This window comes from Trichosurus vulpecula, chromosome 9, assembly GCF_011100635.1.
Source record: "Trichosurus vulpecula isolate mTriVul1 chromosome 9, mTriVul1.pri, whole genome shotgun sequence".
NCBI lineage: Eukaryota > Metazoa > Chordata > Mammalia > Diprotodontia > Phalangeridae > Trichosurus > Trichosurus vulpecula.
Window position 1 is genome coordinate 113,830,900 of NC_050581.1, and position 18,212 is coordinate 113,849,111.

Below are 18,212 nucleotides of genomic sequence, written 5' to 3' on the forward strand. Positions count from 1 at the left end.
GGGCTTCCTACCCGACCTCTGAGATGAGCAGTGGCTCTGGGCATGACAAGAGCTGTGTCTACTGACCATCCCTCCTACTTTGGCAGGGGTGCACTTCTTTCCATCATGGGATCCTAGGTCTAGAGCTAGGAGCGAGCTCAGAGACCCTCAAGCCCAGCCCCGGGAGGAGAGAGAACAAGCATTTACATAGCGTCTACTGCACGCCAGGAGCTGTGCTAAACAACTCCTTACATACATTATCTCCCCATAACAACTCTGTGAGGTGGACGCTACTGTTATTCCCATTTTCAGTTGAGGAAACTGAGGCAAACCCAGTGAAGTGACTTGCCCAGGGTCACACATCTAGGACATGTCTGAGGCTGAATCTGAACCCAGATCTTCCTGACTCCAGGCCCAGCGATGGATCCCCTTGTGCAGTCACAAGTTGTAAACATCAGGGGTGGGGATTTGAACCCAGGTTCATTGACTCTAGAGACAGCGCTCTTTCCTGTCAGAGGAGCACAATCACTTCTCAAATATTTCCCTCTCTGTACTTGGGGCCAATGGCCTTCCTGGTTTCTCTGTGGTTGTTTATTCCGTGTTTCTTGCCCATTAAGATAACTCAATTAGTGGCCCAGGGAATAGGTCATTAGTGGCAGTGCTTCCTGGAATCCCTCTCCCTCCCTTGACCTCCTTGGTCCTGGAATCCCACCGAGGGAACACCGCACATCTGCAGCAAATTAAGCTACCTCTGTCCAGGGCTCCCTGGTCCCTGCCCTGCCCGCAGGCCTCGCTGCTCTCCCCTGATCAACCTCTGCCTCCATTCTCCGAGTCCTCAGGGAGCGGTGCGAGGCCATTGATGGGCTCCAGCTGGATGCCAACCAAACACTTCCCCAAAGGCCTGCTCCAGTTCTTACAGATTCCACCATTAAATCTTCATTCTTTCGGGTTAAGGGATTACCCTCTCTCCAATTTCATCTTTGAAAACGCACTCCTCCCCCTGGATGGAGAATATGCTGAAGAACTGAATCATTGGACCATAGGGTTGCCAAGCTGGAAGGAACGTTAGAGATTGTTCTGCATAATTCCCTCATTTACTGTAGGAGCGACGTGATTATCAGAGGCAGCTCGGGGTGGTGGAGAGACCTCTGAACCTGGAATGGGGAAGTTCTGACCGAAGCTGACCACCTGTGTGACCTCAGGACAAATCATCCCACCTCAGTCCTCTCATGCGTTGTCCCTTCTTCACATGGCTGTAGTGAGCATCCCGTGAGAAAAATGGATGCAAAGATTTTAAAGGGTCTTATTATCAATGTTGTTAATGATTACCCATGGAGAAACTGATGGAGATGATATGCTCCGAGTCACACAGTGAGTTCAGAATGCCAGAGCTGGGACGGAACCCGCCTCTCCTGACTCCACTGTCAGGTGCCTTTTCTAATAATCCCTGCAACACATTCATCGCACACTAGCGCCTCTTAGCTCCCGCCGCTGTCCCTCCTAATTATTTCCTATTTATCCCACGTGTAGTTTGCTTTGTATTTGTTTGTTCACACCTTGTCTCTCTGGTTAGATTGGAAGCTCCCTGAGGGCAGGGACTGTCTTTAGCCTCTTTTTGTCTCCTCAGCATTTGTTTGGCACATGTTGTTGTGGTTCAGTCGTGTCTGACTCTTCCTGACCTCATTTGGGATTTTCTTGGCAGAGATACTGGAATGGTTTGCCATTTCCTTCTCCAGCTCATTTTACAGATGAGGAAACTGAGGCAAACAGGGTTAAGTGACTTGGCCAGGGTCACACAGCTAGTAAGTGTCTGAGGTTGGATTTGAACTCAGGTCTTCCTGACTCCAGCTGTGGTGCTCTATCCACTGTGCCACCTACCTGCCCTGTAGTAGAGCGCATAGTAGGTGCTTAACAAATGTTTATCGAATTGAATTGACTGCTGCCTGGCCTCTTCTGTGTTGTTGATGCCATCTCCAAAACATTCTCTCACTTTCTTCATTGACTTTAGCTCCTGGCTCACAGTCTTCCTGTCCCCTCTCACCACCTCCCAAACACCTCCAAGGACTTCAATATTTATGCTTAATAAATGTTTGCCATATTATTAAAAAAATAAAATGAACCAACCTCCCCCCCCCTTCAATATGTGAGTCAAGTTGATAAGCCTGCCCAGCCTAGTACAGTTGAAAGAACATGATATCTGAGTTGAGGCACCCAGGTTCAAATCCTGCCTCAGATACTTGTGACTAGTGTAACCTCGGGGAAGTCACTGAATTTCTTTGGGCCTCAGTGTCCCTATTTGTAAAATGAGGAGTGAAGACTAGATGGCCTCCAAGTTCCCTTTCAGCTCTTAATCTATATCACGACCACACGATTTCCAAACTTCCTCATCTCCAATGGTATTCTTCTCCACTCTGTTCCTGCCATTTGCCAGCATCCTTACACCTGAGCCCTCCTTGTCTCAGAACTGTGACCTCTCAAAGATCTAAAACTTCTAGCTGACACTTTGTTCTCATCGTGATCTCTGGCTCCTTGCTATCCTGCCTCCGCTATCCTCCTCCTCCTCCATCTCCACCACCATGACTTCCATTTCCAAACACCCAACCTTGTTCCCACGGTCTGTTACTGTGATGATTTAATATATATTAATATTTAATTATTTAACCCGTATTACTAGAATCCATCCCAGAATCCCTGCCCCTAGCACCTCCCCCTATTCCTGATGTACTAACCCATCAGTTTCTGATTCCTCAGTCCTGTTCTAAGGTTTATGATCACCCCCTCAAATCCAGGCTACCTTCACAAAACTGTACCCAGGGGACCAGTCATTTCTTCCCAGATCCACAATAAAACGATTCTGGAGGTGATTCTGCACCTCCTCCTCCCACTGCTGTCTTTGATTTGGCTTGTGCTCTGGAAGCTGGGAGAAGTACAGATTGTGCGCTCCTTAGAACTCAGCCTTTACCCCAGCCACCCTGAGTTATGACCTTGACCTGTATAGGAAGACCCTGGCCAAGTACAGAGAACTTTCTGTGAGCTATATGATCTCTTTGCAGAATATCCACGGGTAAATTAGCCATGGCAATGTGACAGTCTGGGATGGGGTCCCTCTTTCCCTGCCAATGCTAACCCCAATGATTACAGTTTATCGCTGGTGTGGTCAGTGGAACCCTCTTTGGGCAGAAGCTCAGCCCGGGCATTATGGGGTAGAATGGTGATGTCTCAAATAGAAACACGGGCTACTAAACCATGATAAGGATCCCTATGGGCCTCATATTGACTTATAAAACCATATATTAACCTTAACATTATCTATATTTTATTGCATTTTTAATTTATTTTGATTACTATCTCCCAGTTGCATTTTAATATGGTTTGGGCTGCATGGGAGTGTTGTGGGCTGCAAGCTGCTGCTAGGCCACATGTTTGATACCTCTGGGGTAGAAGAAAGAGAGAGAGAGAGAGAGAGAGAGAGAGAGAGAGAGAGAGAGAGATTTAGGAGAGAAAGGGAGAGAGAGAGAGAGAGAGAGACAGACAGAGAGACAGAGAGACAGAGACAGACAGACAGACAGAGAGAGAGAGACAGAGAGAGAGAGAGAGAGAGAGAGAGAGAGAGAGAGAGAGAGAGAGGCAGAGACAGAGACAGAGAGAGAGAAGGGGGAGAGAAAAGGGGAAAGAAACAGAGAGAGAAAGAGACAGATAAAAACGAGAGAGATACAGAGACAGAGACAGAGACAGAGAGAGAGACACTCCAACCTCTGGCTTCGAGTGTACTATGCGCCAGGCTGACTGCTAAACATTTTACAATTATTATCTCATTTGATTCCCCAACAATACCTCTGAAAGATAAAGACACCGAGGCAGACAGTGACTAAGTGACTTGTCCAGGGTCATACAGCTAGTACATGTCCAAGGTCACATTTGAACTCAGGTCTTTCTGACTCCAGGCCCAGCACTGTACCCACTAGACACCAGATGCCTCTATAGGGATGCTGGGCAGAAGAGAAGCTGGATGCAGGTGGGAGTGAGTCCAGAAGGGCTTCCTGAAGGAAGAGTCAGGGAACCTTTTGGTGGTGGCTTTGTAAATGAGGACAGGGTTTGAAGGAGATCAAGGGCGATGACAAGTGGCTTACTGTGTGACCCAGAACAAAGCACTTGTTTCCTCCTCTAGCAAGTGGAGGTAATAATAGGACCTTCCTCACTGGGCTGTGAGGACCAAATGTAGGGCGAGAGCCTCACAGAACGTCAAGAGCTAAATCTATAAGAAAACCCAAAGGGGGATGGGAAAACCCAGTTGAGGTGACCAAGGAATAATGGCAGGTGGAAAGGGCCTTAACCTATGGGTCTGAAGGCCTGGATTCAAATCCCTCCTTTGCCCCTAACTGTGACCAACCTTGGGGAAGCACCTTCCCCTCTCTGGGCTCTGGCTTCCTTCTCGGTTAAATGAGGGGTTGAGCCAGAACCTTAGAGGGTGCCCAAGGCCTTTGGTTCCACATCGCTCTTATAGCTCGGATGCGAGGTCCCATGAGTCTCTGGCTGGGAGTTTAAGATTCTGAACTGTGGGATGAGCTCGGTGACATGGGGGAACAGGGGGAGGAGGCCTCAGCAGCTGTTCCGAAATGTGGGGGATAATAAACTGAGGAATGTCTGAGCTCAGGGGAAAAAAATAACCCCAACCAAAAAAAAAACCTCCTACTGGGGCGGCTGGCTTGTGTTTGTGCCTTTAATGAATTCAGTATAGGGCAGGCGGGCGTTTAATGTGGGGCGAGAGGGAGGCCTCAAGGGACTGCCGGAAGGAGAGAGCTCAGTAGGAAGGAGTGAGCTCAGTAATGAGAAACAGGGGGATGGAGCGGGTGGGTGTGGCAGGCAGAAACTTGGAGGCATGGCTTGGGGTGGCCCCCTTCAGAGAGCCTGAGCACTTTCCTCATCACACCTCCCAGCCCCACCCCCACCCCGCCCCCGCATCCCACCCCGCCCCCATCTAATCTTCTATGCTCAGAAATATTTAACCCGGTTAGCCCAATGGTTAGTGCCCTGTGTTAATAAGGCCAAGGTTGTGGGTTTGAGGTTGATTAGAGCCAGTTACTTTTATACCAAGGGAGCTCTCTAAGACTGGAAGGTGCAAGACAGTTGCCCATCAGCCTTAATAAGAGGGCGTTCCCTACACCTATAAAATCATTGGTCTAGGTGGATAGATGGGATGGATAAATGGATGGGTGGATGGATGGACAGACAGAGACAGATAGAGAGAAAGATAGATGATGGACAAAAAAGAAATAAAAGGTCCTGTCACCAATTAGCACATAGCTAAGACTTTGGACAAGTCTTTTCTCTCGGGGCCATTGTTTTCTCTACAAAATAAGGGAGTTGGCTGAAGATGCGCTCCAACGTACCCCCTTCCAGTTCTGACATTCTATGATTCTGATGTTAGATGCGTCACATCACACTATAAACTCCTAATTCAAGAAAAGAAGCCGTAGTAAAGAAGAAAAGTAGAATTATTCTGGGAAGGACTTCCTTGAGGAAGCTGGGGTACTCCCCTACCACTTCCTAGTCCTCCTTCCCTTTCTCCTCTTCCTCCTCCTGGATCAGCTGGCAGCTGGCTGAGTCTTTCATTTTTCAGAATTCTAGAGCCCCACTAAACTCACTTCCATTTCTGAAAAAAGTGTTCTCTGCTGCCCTCTTCTCCTACCCCCTTTAATTAAAACCATTGTTTTTCAAGAGAGTTTTAATTAAAAAACAAACATGTTTTGCTAACTAATTTGGGGGCCCGTGTTATGCAAACCAGAGCATCTCTACTTAAAAAACAACTTCCTGGGGGGCCCTTTCCCTAAGAAGTCTGAGAATTTCACCCCAAGTCTTGAGGACAGAGGGTGGGGTAAATGAGGTTACTCTTCGTCCCCTTAACCAGCTGTGAGGCTGATTTCTCTGCTTGTGGCTCCGGCTAAGTTACACCTTGAACTTTATCCCCATCCAGGCCAGCTGGTAGCACAGATAGCATTGCTCTCCTCAATGAGGGTGACCCTTCACCCTAGGCAGTGCCGGAACTAGGGATCCTTGTGCTGGGGTGAATGCACCCTAATGTACACAATTGATTAAAGAGCTTTTATCAAGAGCCTACTACGTGCCAGCCACTGTGTTAGGTACAAGGGTGAGAATCAATCACAACTCATTATGTTTTAATGAGAGAGACGAGTCCATATATAAATATATATAGCATTATTATATAGTGGACAAATACCTATATATACAAAGAAGCTAAATTCAAGGGACTTTGGGGAGGACGGCTTGAGCAGCTAAAAGGATCAGGGAAGATTTTCCTTGAATTGTGTCTTAAAAGGAAGAAAGGGATCCTATGGTTGTTTTTCAGTCATGTCCCTCTCTTTGTGACCCCATTTGAGGTTTTCTTGGCAGAGATAATGGATTGGTTTGCCATTTCCTTCTCCAGCTCATTTTACAGATGAGGAAACTGGGGCAAACAGGGTCAAGTGACTTGCCCAGGGTCACACAGTTAATAAGGATTTGAATTCACAGAGAGGTGTCTTCCTAACTCCAGGCCCAGTGCTCTATTCACCGAACCACTGAGCTGCCCCGATTCTACGAGGAGCCCCAGGATAAAGCCTTGGTTGCTCTTCTCTAGTTACATCTCTGGCCCTCTCCTCCCCACCCTAGACTGTATCTTCCTCCAATCATAATCTAAGCTCTAATTCTAGGAATGGGGCATGGCCAGTACAAGGTTCAGAGGTCAGAGATGGAGCGTCATTTGTAAGGCCCTCTCGGCTGGATTACTGATTCGGGGAGGGAGAAGGATGTCTATTGTAGCTGCTGTTTGTCCCTTGTTCTCAAGGAGGACTGATGACATCAGGAGGGTGATGTCTTGACTTGCCAGTGAATTGGATTTAAGTGAGGCAGGGCTGTCCAAAGTCATTAGCCTCACTCTCTCCTCCAGAGTCATTGGAGTCCGGTGGCAAGATACAGATCAGGATGACTGGAGGTTGGCCCCAGATGCTGTGGGAGACCTTGGCCTTTTTAAACTAAGGTCTTTCCCAGGTCTCAGTTTGTGTGAGGCAACACCCATTCAATGATTAAGGCTAGGAAGCTGGCAAGATAGGTTGGGAACAGCTTGTGAAGGGCTTTTAAAAGCTTTGCAGAAGGGTTTGTATTTTATCCTAGAGGCAATAGGAAACCACTGGAGCAGACTGACTACAGAATATTCTCTCTCTCTCTCTCTCTCTCTCTCTCTCTCTCTCTCTCTCTCTCTCTCTCTCTCTCTCTCTTTCTCTCTCTCTTTCTCTCTCTCTCTCTCTCCTTCCCCCCCTCTGTCTTTGTCTGTCTCTCTCTGTCTCTCTCTTTCTGTGTCTCTGTCTCTCTGTCTCTTTCTCTGTCTCTATCTCTCTGTCTCTGTCTCTCTGTATCCCTCTCTGTCTCTCTTTCTTTCCCTCCCTCCCTCCTTCTCTCTCTGTTTCTCTCTCTCCCTCTCTGTCTGTCTCTCTTCCCCCCTCTCTCTGTCTGTCTCTGTCTCTGTCTCTGTCTCTGTCTCTGTCTCTGTCTCTGTCTCTGTCTCTGTCTCTCTCTCTCTCTCACACACACACACACACACACACACACACACACACAGAGCATGGGAAAAGCAGTTGAGGGGGAAAAGAGGGACCTCAGATCCTGGGCACAAGGTTTGTTCTGTGAGCATAGAGACCCTAGGACAGGAGTGCCTTCTAGGAGAATAGGAAGCTCAGGATACTTGAGACCACTGCTGGGAAGGGAGCAGGGAAAGACAGGATGGGAAGGAACTCATCTGGGGTTAGGGGGACAGGACAGGGGTGGTGGTGAGAGGAAACCTAAGTGGTGGCTTCCTATTTTAACTAATTATTCTTGGTAACTAGGTAATTGTTTCTACCTAGACAAGGAAGAGTTCTGACCATTGCCCTCTAAATTTCAGCACCAAGACAAAGCCGTTTGTCCTGCTCTAGTTACACTTCTGTTCCTCACCTTTCCATCCCAGACTGTCCTAACCCAGTCATAGAATGAGCCCTAATGGTGGTCATAGACTGATCCCAAATCCTGGCCACAGCCTGACCCCTAACTTCAGTCACACGCTCATAATCCCACAAAGACGGACCCTCCCTTTATCTCTATGTTCTAACCCTGGGAGCTTTCTCTAGTCCTGCACTCTGTCCCAGATGGTTTGCTTAGAACAAATTTTGCTAGTTGGAGGCATGGAAGGAATGGTCCTGATCTCGAGGATTTATGACTGATAAAGCTGGCTTTTCCACCCTAGTGCCCTAGACTAGCATTCAAGCCATGTTATCACTAGTGGCCTCTGGCCTCAGAGAAGTCAAGACCCTATGAAGGATTCTCTTCTTTTAGACTCTATTACATCTCTACCTTTTCCCCTTGCAACCCCAGCTTCTACTTCTGTTTAAACCCTAATGTCCCGGGAGTCCCTGGTTCCTAACTAAGGAGGAGAGCACAATTAACAGATGCACTCCCTGGACCCTTATTTAACGGATGCCTTTTACTAGGCTCTTTTGTTTGTTTGTTTTGGTTGGCTGCCAACCTACCTAGAAGGGTGCTGTGTTAAAGTGCAGAGAACCCTGGAACTGAAGTCAGGAAATGGTGACTCAAATACCAGCCCTTACTGGAAGCATGAACATGCCTAATTGTGTCTTATCACTGAGCCACAATTTGCTCATCTGTAAAATGGGGGTGATATTTGTACTACCTGCCTCATTAAGCTATGAGGAAAACCCCATAGAAATGGAGACATCAAAAGGAATGGACCTTAGACATCATTTGGCCCGAACATCTGACAAAGAAGGAAAACAAAGCTCAGAGGAAGAAACCAACCTTTCTTTTCAGGAAATATCTTCAAACACCAGCTACCCTTTGACAGTCTGGGTCTGGTCTCCTTTATCAATCTCACTGGGCAGGCTGGCTGTTTCTGTCTGGGAGATGGAGTCTCCCTCCTGCTGACTCTAAACCAATAATACTCCAGCCTCAGGGGGCCTTAGTCCTAACCACTTTGGTGTCCCCACTTTCATCTGTCCCTCTTTGTCAATACCCAGTCTTCTTCCCAGGAAGTGGTTTTGTAGATGTTAGATTTTATAAAAGAGGAGGAAAAACTTGGTATTTTTACAGTAAACATCAGTGTACCATTCCCCCCCCCATGCCCCTGCATGCATGTACACACACACACACACACACACACACACACACACACACACACACACACATCCCTTCCCTTCTTTCACTCTAGAATCCAGCCCAACTGGCCTTCCCTCTATCCCTCTGACATCATGCCCCGCCACGCTGTCTCTCTTTTTGCAGTGGCTGTCCCTCATGCCTGGAATGCTCTCCTTTCCTCATTCAACACTGTCTCTGCATGAAGCCTTTCCTGATCCCCTCAAACTGCCTCGTATATAATGATTTTGTGCTTATTTTTCACTTATCTTGTATATGATTATATGTTTACATGTTACATCTCCTAATAGAATGTAAACTCCTTGAGAGTAAAGATTATTTCACTCACTGATTTTGTATCCCCAACTATCTTTCACCTAGACAGTCACTACACATTTATTAAGCATCTACTGTATACCAGGCGCTGTGCTAAACAATATGCATTTATTAGATGTCTGCTATGTACTAGGCACTGTGTTAAATAATATGCATTTATTAAGCATTTGCTCTCTACTAGGCACTGTGCTAAACAATATACATTTATTAAGTGTCTGCTATGTTCCAGGAACTGTGCTAAACAATATGCATTTATTAAACATCTACTGTGTGCAGGTACTATGCCAAGTTATATGCATCTATTAAATGTCTGCCATGTACCAGGCATTGTGCTAAACAATATACATTTATTAAGCACCTACTGTGTACTTCACAGTGCTAAATTTTACTGTGCTAATGTTAGGGATACAGAGAAAGGCAAAAATAGTCCCTGACTCACAGGATTCACACAGCACCTGGTACATAGTAAGCACTTAATAAATGCTTGCTGATTTATTGATATTTCATATCCTAGACTGTGAGTTTCATGGGGGAAGGAACTGAGGTTTAGCTAGACTTTATGTCTCCCCTAGTATTGGGCAGAGTGTTTACATACTGTACACACTCAAAGGATTTTTTATTTGTGTCAGGATAGGAAACTTCTGGTGTGGGAACTCCCTCCACCAATGCAGATAGCAACCTGGCTAGCAAAAATCACAAGGCATTATCTGAAGCATAAAGAGATTAAATGAGTGACTCACTCAAAGTCACAGGGCTAGGGAGCATCAAAGATGGGATTTGAAGTCAGGTTCATTTGTCCAGTCCTCAACAACATGCCAGGCTGATGGGTTCTTGATAAATATCCATTCAGGTTTGGGGGGGGCAGAAGGTAGGTTAAGAAATAGGAGGGAAAGACAATGGGTAGAAGTAAAGTAGAAGAGTGAGGAGATATAAGAATAGAGTGAGAAGGATAGTGAGGAAAATAGGAAAGAGGAAAATATATACAAGTAATTATGATTTAGAATGTGAATGGGATGAATTTACCCATAAAATAGAAACTGATACCAGATTAAAAATCTGAATTCAGAAATATGTTGCTGTCAGGAAATGCTACAAAAATGAGAGATTCATACAAACATAAGATAAATGTCAGGAGTAGAATTTATTATGTAAAAAAACAGGGATAGTAATCATGACCTCAGACAAAGTTAAAGCTAAAACCAGATTTAATCAAAAGAGAAAAACAAGGAAAGTACACTATGTGTCGGCCATATTATTCAACAGTTTTAGATCATATAAAATAACTAGATGGCCTTAAAAATGAGAGTATATTTGTCAAAACAGACACAGAAACTATATGAATATAAACACAAAACACCTTTTGTACAAAGTTAGATCCAAATAACTGAAGTAATATTTATTGTGCGTGGGTAAGTAAAGCAAACATAATTTTTAAAAATGACAATCTTACCTAACTAATCTATTTATGTAATGCCATCCCAATTAAATTACTAAAAAAATTATCTTACTGAGTTGGAAAAAATAATAACAAGGTACATCTGGAAGAGCAGAAGCTCAAGAACTTCAAAGAAACCAGGGGAAAAAATGTGAAGAAACTAGATCCAGGAGTACCAGAACTTAAACCATATTATAAGGTAAGAGCAGTGTTGAAGTCTAAAATGGATAATTTTGATTCTTTCAAATTAAAAAATTTCCTGTATAAATAAAACCTATATAGCCAAGAATAGAGGGAATGCAGAAAATTAGGGAAAAAAAACCCTCTCACAGACAATCTCCCAGATAGAATGTGATTGGGTTGGAATATTGTTGTGGTATAGGGAATGATGAGCTGCTGGATTTAGAAAAATATGGAAAAACTTGGACTTATGAGGGAAGATGCTATCCACCTTCAGCGAAACAGATAAGTGGAAATAATCATATGTGTCTAAGTGTATATATGTATATATTTATGGATATTTGTGTATATGCATATATGTGTGTATATGTATCTATCTATTGTAGCCTTCTGGAGGGGTGTGGGGCTGGGAGAAGAAGGGAAAAAAATAAAGTAAAAGGTGCACAACAGAAGATAAAAGAAAATATACAAGGAAGCAAAGATGGACAGCTTTGAAAATAATGTGTAGTATTTATTATATAGGTTTTCTTGAAATGGAAATTTATTGCTTTATATTGAATCCTCTCTTATGTTCTGCTATGGACATGGCAGTGTTTTCTTTTTCTTTTCTTATTTCGTATTTTAAGTTTAAAATAAATTTAAAAACTTAAAAAATAAAAAATAAATATTTACTCAGTTGAATTTTTTCAAATGATCCATGAAAAAAGTCAGCCATCCCATGTAATCTCCATGGCTTAGAGACTCCAGCTGTGGCTGCCTGGATGGGGGATCTGGTGTCTTCATATTCATGTGAGTTTATTGTCCCTTAGCATTAAAGAGGAGGACTCTGTGTCTGTCTTAGGGGCATGCAAGAATGCAGTCTCTGAGAATGTGAGGGAGGTCAGCTGCGACGCTTGTTCTCTGGGGACATCTTCTGGGAGAGGATGTGAATGGAGACAGTGAAGGCATTTGGACTTCAGAGGTCACCACAACATGTTTACCCCAACAACTCCCCAGCCCCCGTTATCCTACCTGCCTCCTGGAGCCCCAGGATCATAGAATCTTGGAGCCGGAAGAGGCGGGGAGCCCCTCGTCAACATTCCTGACACACAGCCATCCAGCCTTTGCATGTCAACCTCGGATGACTGGGGAATCACTGCCTCCAGAGGCAGTCTGTTCTCCCTTAGGACAGCTTTGCCTGTATACTTATATCTATATTTAAGAACAACTTTGAGCGAATAAGTCATTTTGATTATTATAAATACCCAAATTAACTACAAAGGACCTATGAAGGAAGTTGCTATCTGCATCCAGAGAAAGAACTGAAAAATAGAAGTATGTATAGAATGAATTTACATATATACATACATACATATGTACACACACATATATATTTGTGTCTAATGGTAGCAATCTCTAGGGGGGAGGGAGAAAAAAAGGGAAAAAGAAATTTATATGATAACTTTATTATATACTAATAAATAGAAGTATGTGTAGAATGATTTTACATATATACATATACATATATACACATGCATACTTGTGTCTAATGGTAGCAATATCTGGGGGGAGGGAAGAAAAAAGGAAAAAAATGTATGCAATAGCTTTATTATATACTGACAAATAGAAATATATATAGGATGATTTTACATATATATATATATATATGTATGCGCACACACACATACATATTTGTGTCCAATGGTAGCAATCTCTAAGGGGAGGGAAGAAAAAAAGGAGGAAAAATAAATTGACATGATAACTTTATTATATACTGATAAGTAGAAGTATGTCTAGAATGATTTTACATACACACACACACACACACACACACATACATATTTGTGTCTTATGGTAGCAATCTCCGGGGGGGACAGAAGAAAAAAAGGAAAAAAATAAATTGACATGACAACTTCATTATGTATTTAAAAGGAATAGCAAGTTGCAAATAATAGATTTGCAGCTTCATGAGCCATCATCTTTTTAGATCATGCTGTGTTATGGAAATGCTTGTTTTATTCCATAAATTAAAAATAAAATAAGTTTTTTTTTTAAAAGGAAGAAGGTTTGCCTGCACACTGAGAAGAAATCCATTTCTCTGCCACTTACAGGATGATAGGTTTAAGGCGAGAGGGAACCTTAGAATCCATCTTGTCCAACCCTCTCATTCTGTAGCTGGGCAAACAGAGAGGTTGACAAAACTGTCCAAGGGCATGCAGGTGGTAGAGTGAGCACTTTCTCCTGTCGGACCTAATTCTACCATTATCTTCCCCCCAACGACTCGACCCTTCTGAATGTCCCTGTCACTGTTGAGGGAGCTTCCATTCTTCCAGCGTCTGTGGTTTGGAACCTTGGCATTATCCTACAATCCTTGTGCTCAGCCCACAGCCAATGTATTGCATTTACAGTATCTCTCATATAGGTCACTTTCTCTCTATTCACAGTCACAACTCTGCAGACCCTTTTGATCTAATGCCTGGACCTTTCAGTTGATTTCCCTGCCTCCTCACTACAGTCTATCCTGAAATCAATCAATACACATACAGTCAATACAGTCAAACACCTGCTCCATTCTAGGCATTGCGCTAAGCATTAGAGATACAACACATTAAAGTGATCTTCCTGAAGTACAGGTCTGACCATGTCACGCCCTCTCCAATAAACTCCAGTGGATCCCTATATTTGATCCAGGACCAAATATAAAATCCTCTATTTGTCTTTTAAAGTCCTTCATGACCTGGACCCCTCCTACCTTCACAGTCTTCTCACTCCTTACTCCCTTTCCACAAACTCTCTGATCCAGGGACACTGCCTTCCTCGGTGTTCCTCCCGTGAGACACTCCGTGCCTTTCGTCGGCTGTCCCCCATGCCTGGAATGCTCTCTCTCCTCTCCTCCACCTCTTGGTTTCCCTGGCCTCCTTCCAGACTCAGCTCAAATGCCACCTTCTGCAAAAGGCCTTTCTGGAATTTTCCTCTTTCTTCTCCCCTGCTGTTGTCGTTCAGTCGTTTCAGCCTTGTCTGACTTTCTGTGACCCCATCTGGGGTTTTCTTGGCGAAGATACTGGAGTGCTTAGTTTCCTTCTCCAGCTCATTTTACAGATGAGGAAACTGAGGCAAACAGGGTTAAGTGACTCACCCGAGGTCACAGCGTCAGAGGGCAGATTTGAACTCAGAAAGAAGAGTCTTCCTGACTTCAGGCCCAGCGCTCTCTCCACACCACCTAGCTGCCCTTCTTCTCCCCATTCACACCCAATTCATACTTCAAATGCTGCTAGACTTTATGCATAGCTTTGGCCATGGAACTCTTCTGTTCAAAACCCTCCAATGGCTCCCTATTGCCTACCAAGGAAAGTTCAAACTCCTTGCCTTGGTGCTACCTTACCTTACCTTTTCAGGCTTACATCCTGTTATCCTACTCCGTCATGTACACTATATGCCAATCCCTCCTGGATTTCCTGATGTCTCCTGTAGGCACTCTGTACTTCCCCGCCTCTTGGCCTGTTTTTCCCTATGCCTGAAAAGCCATCACTACCTACCTGAAAGGTCCAGCTCAAATTCTATTTCTTCTATGAAGCCTTCCCTTGATCCATAGATATAGAACCTCAGACATTGATTAATCATAATTAATGATTATCTCTTCCTTGTCTGATCGATCCTCCACACAGCTGCCATAGTGATCTGGCAGGTCTGAGCATGCTACCCCACCTCACCCCCCAACTCAATCAACTCCAATGGCTCACTATTGCCTCTGGAATCAAACCTAAGTCTCTCTGTTTGGCTTTTAAAGACCTTCACAACCTAGACCCCAACCTGCCTTACCAACCTCAGGACTCCCTACAATCCAGCCAAACTGTGGTGACTTCCTGCTTTTCCTTCCACACAATACTTCATCTTTCAGCTCTGTACCTTTGCTCTGATTGCCTCCCATGGAATGCACCCTCCCCTCCCCTCCACCTCTCAGGATCACTTATTTCCCCTTCCAAACATTGCTTAAGTGAAATCTTTCCTGATCCTACCATCTGTTAGTGCCCTTCTCCCCTCCTCCCTGTATTGATTATATGTTCCTTCTGCATATATATTATTGCACACATGTATATAAACTTACATACGTGATGTCTAATTAGATGGAAAGTAAGCTCCTTGAGGGCAGGTTCTGTTTCACTTTGGTCTTTATAAATCCCCAGCACCTAGCACACTGCCAGACTATAGCAGGTATTTAATAATACTTGTAAATTGTTCCTAGCTTTAGAGCTCAGAGGCCATCTGGCCCAAACCTCTCCTTTTACTAAACACTAAGGCCTAATGACTCCTAAGTAGTAAATGGTAGAGATGGCATTCAAACTCAGGTCCTCTGGCTGCAAATCCTTCATTCCAGAATGCGTGGAGCATAGTGTACTTCCCTGACATGCTTCTTAGAGTATGTTGTACGTCGTGGTGTTATTTTATTGCATGTGCTGCTTCTCCCACCCATGCCCCCACCCCACCCTCCATTTCTATTGTGATTCCCCTAATATTTTTGTATCTTCTCCATTGCCTAGTAGAGTGTTTTTTTCTTATGGTATGTGTGAAGGAAGGAAGGAAGCATGGTGCAAGTCACCCCTCGTGGTATTTACACCATGTGGAATGAATGTAGCTGGATTACTGGGGTAAGGTAAGCCCTTTGTATAGCAATGAATAGGGGAAGAGGGTAGGGGAAAGAAGGGGAACCCAGGAGTGCCTCCCTAAAATGTTCCCAGACAAAGGGCACTCCTTCCTGTCTAACATCTAGGCTTTTGCTTCCACCACTAACAAGAGTCTGGGGGAAATTTATGCTAAGTGGAGAATCCAGGAATGTATCACTAAGGCCTTCCAAAAGGGCCCTCCCATCTCTCTCAGCTCCCTACTTATCTAATGGGAAAGACCACAACTCTCATCGTGCACCCAATTTCCCTCTTTGCTTTTGTTTCTGCTGCTGGTCACCTAGGGCGTGGAAGAGCACTCCAGATGTCTCTACCTATTTGGGGGGTTTATGGGGAAAGACTGCTGTTTAGTCCCTATTCTGCCTGGTACCTGCCCCCATGATAGTTCTGTCTACAGCACTGCTCCAGGGCGTGCTGGCTCCCACTTTTATTGGCCAAATAGAATCACGGAAACCAAGGAGAATGAGATAAAAATGCGGTGTTGTTTTTTCATTTAGCAAAGGATTATTCTAGCAGCATAGGGGACAGATGTAGAAAAGCAAGGGGAGTAAGAAACACTGGCCAATACCACAGTTAATGTTAAACACGTCTGATTACAAAAGTGGGAAAAGAAAAGACTTTTCTGGGACAGGAGAGACAGAACACATAGTGGCTCACTCCACAGTGGCTCCTTGAACTTTGTTTTTTTTTTTTTTTTTTTGGTGAGGCAGTTGGGGTTAAGCAACTTGCTCAGAGTTAGACGTTAAGGGGCAAGTATCTGAGGCTGAATTTGAGCTCAGGTCCTTCTGTACCGCCGAGGTGCCCCCAATGTATTTGACCACTGTATCAGCCCACATCATCATAGTCTCATCATTGGTCATAGTCTCTTTCAATGAAGCAACTGGGTCACCTGGGCACCAGCATTGTTCCACATGTTCCAAAGTAAAAGGACATACCCACGCACCACACTATGTCTCTCGCCATCTTCTCGTGCCTTTCTCCCAGAATTCTTCACAAACAATCACAGAAGCCCTTCATGTACGTCATGACCCCAGCAGCCAGTATGATCCTGGAATAGTAACTGCATCTCCATGGCTTCTTCAATATGGGATCCAACTTTAGGGCAAGGTTACATTCCTGTGCAAGGTAACATTCCTTGCCTGGGCCAGAAATTTTAAAGTCCCTTGCAAAAGAAAAAAAATGAGACAGGATATGTTTAGAAGTTATAACTATGCAGCACAAAAATAAGCATCAACATTTCAGAGAATAAGAATTGTTTTCCTAATATCTCAGAGAATATCCCTCCACCGTCCATATCTGGTTCAGAAAGTCTTTGCACAATGTTCTCTTTTTCCTACTGTCTGCTGAGGTCAAATGTTCATCACTTCTCTCCACCTGTTCAACAGGAAGTCCAACTAACTCCTGTGATGGATTATCTTGTTAGGGCCCCCTCCACTGTCTGGGGTTATTCTATGTTCAGACAAATTGCCTGGTCCCTCAATCACTTCATAAGCATTAGCTTTCCATCTGAACTTGTGAGTCCCCTGAATACCAAGGTTCTCAACAGAACTCTGTCTCCTGATCGAATGTCTTGACAACATACTCTAGCATTCTAGTTTCTGGCACAGCTCTTGTGAACTGAAATGGTGGATAAATAATTGAACCCTTTTGACCTTTCTCTCTGCTGAGAGATGTACTGATTGGCAGCGTTTGTATCACCTCCTTCACCTGAAGCTTCTGAGAACAAATCAATAGGTGGCCCTGGCTCCTACCCAAACATGAGCAAATATATGTAAGGCCTATAGCACCATTCTTGGTGGGATTATGGTCCTGCAGTAGGAAGGAAGCATACTGACTCCACTGAGATTTTTGTTATGTCCTCAGAGTTCCTAACATGTGCAGCAGCATGTGGTTTCAGTGCTCAGAATGGGGATGTCCTTGTGGATAATAAGTTCTAAACTTCCCCATTTCTGCTGAAGCTCACCTTACCTTTTCTCAATGTCTAGGCTTTGGTCAGAGCAGATCCTAGGAGGGACCTCATGCATTGAAAAGAAAATGCTTTTTCTACAATGTTTTAGCAACTGTGGATGCTTTCTGGCTTCAGGTTGGATATGCTTGTACCCAGGAGGCGTAGTACTCTGGGTCTCAGGCCCTTTCTTGAGTCTTCCTCATTGGCATTCAGAATACTGTTATCATTGCAGAAGGATCCCTTACTTAGATGTCCAGACCTTTTCCTGATGGTGGGGATTCAGCAGTGGCCTTAGCCCCAGGAAACTAAGCTCCATGATCTGGTCTCCTAGGGAATGGAATGACATGGTCAGATGCGTTCTTTAGTAACGTAATTTTGGTCATTGTATGCCAGATGGACTGGAGAGAGGAGATACTTGAGACTGGAAAAACCATTAAGAATCCCAGTAGGCTATTGTCCTGAATCTGAGGGCTCTTCTTCTTCTTCATTGGTGTTCAGA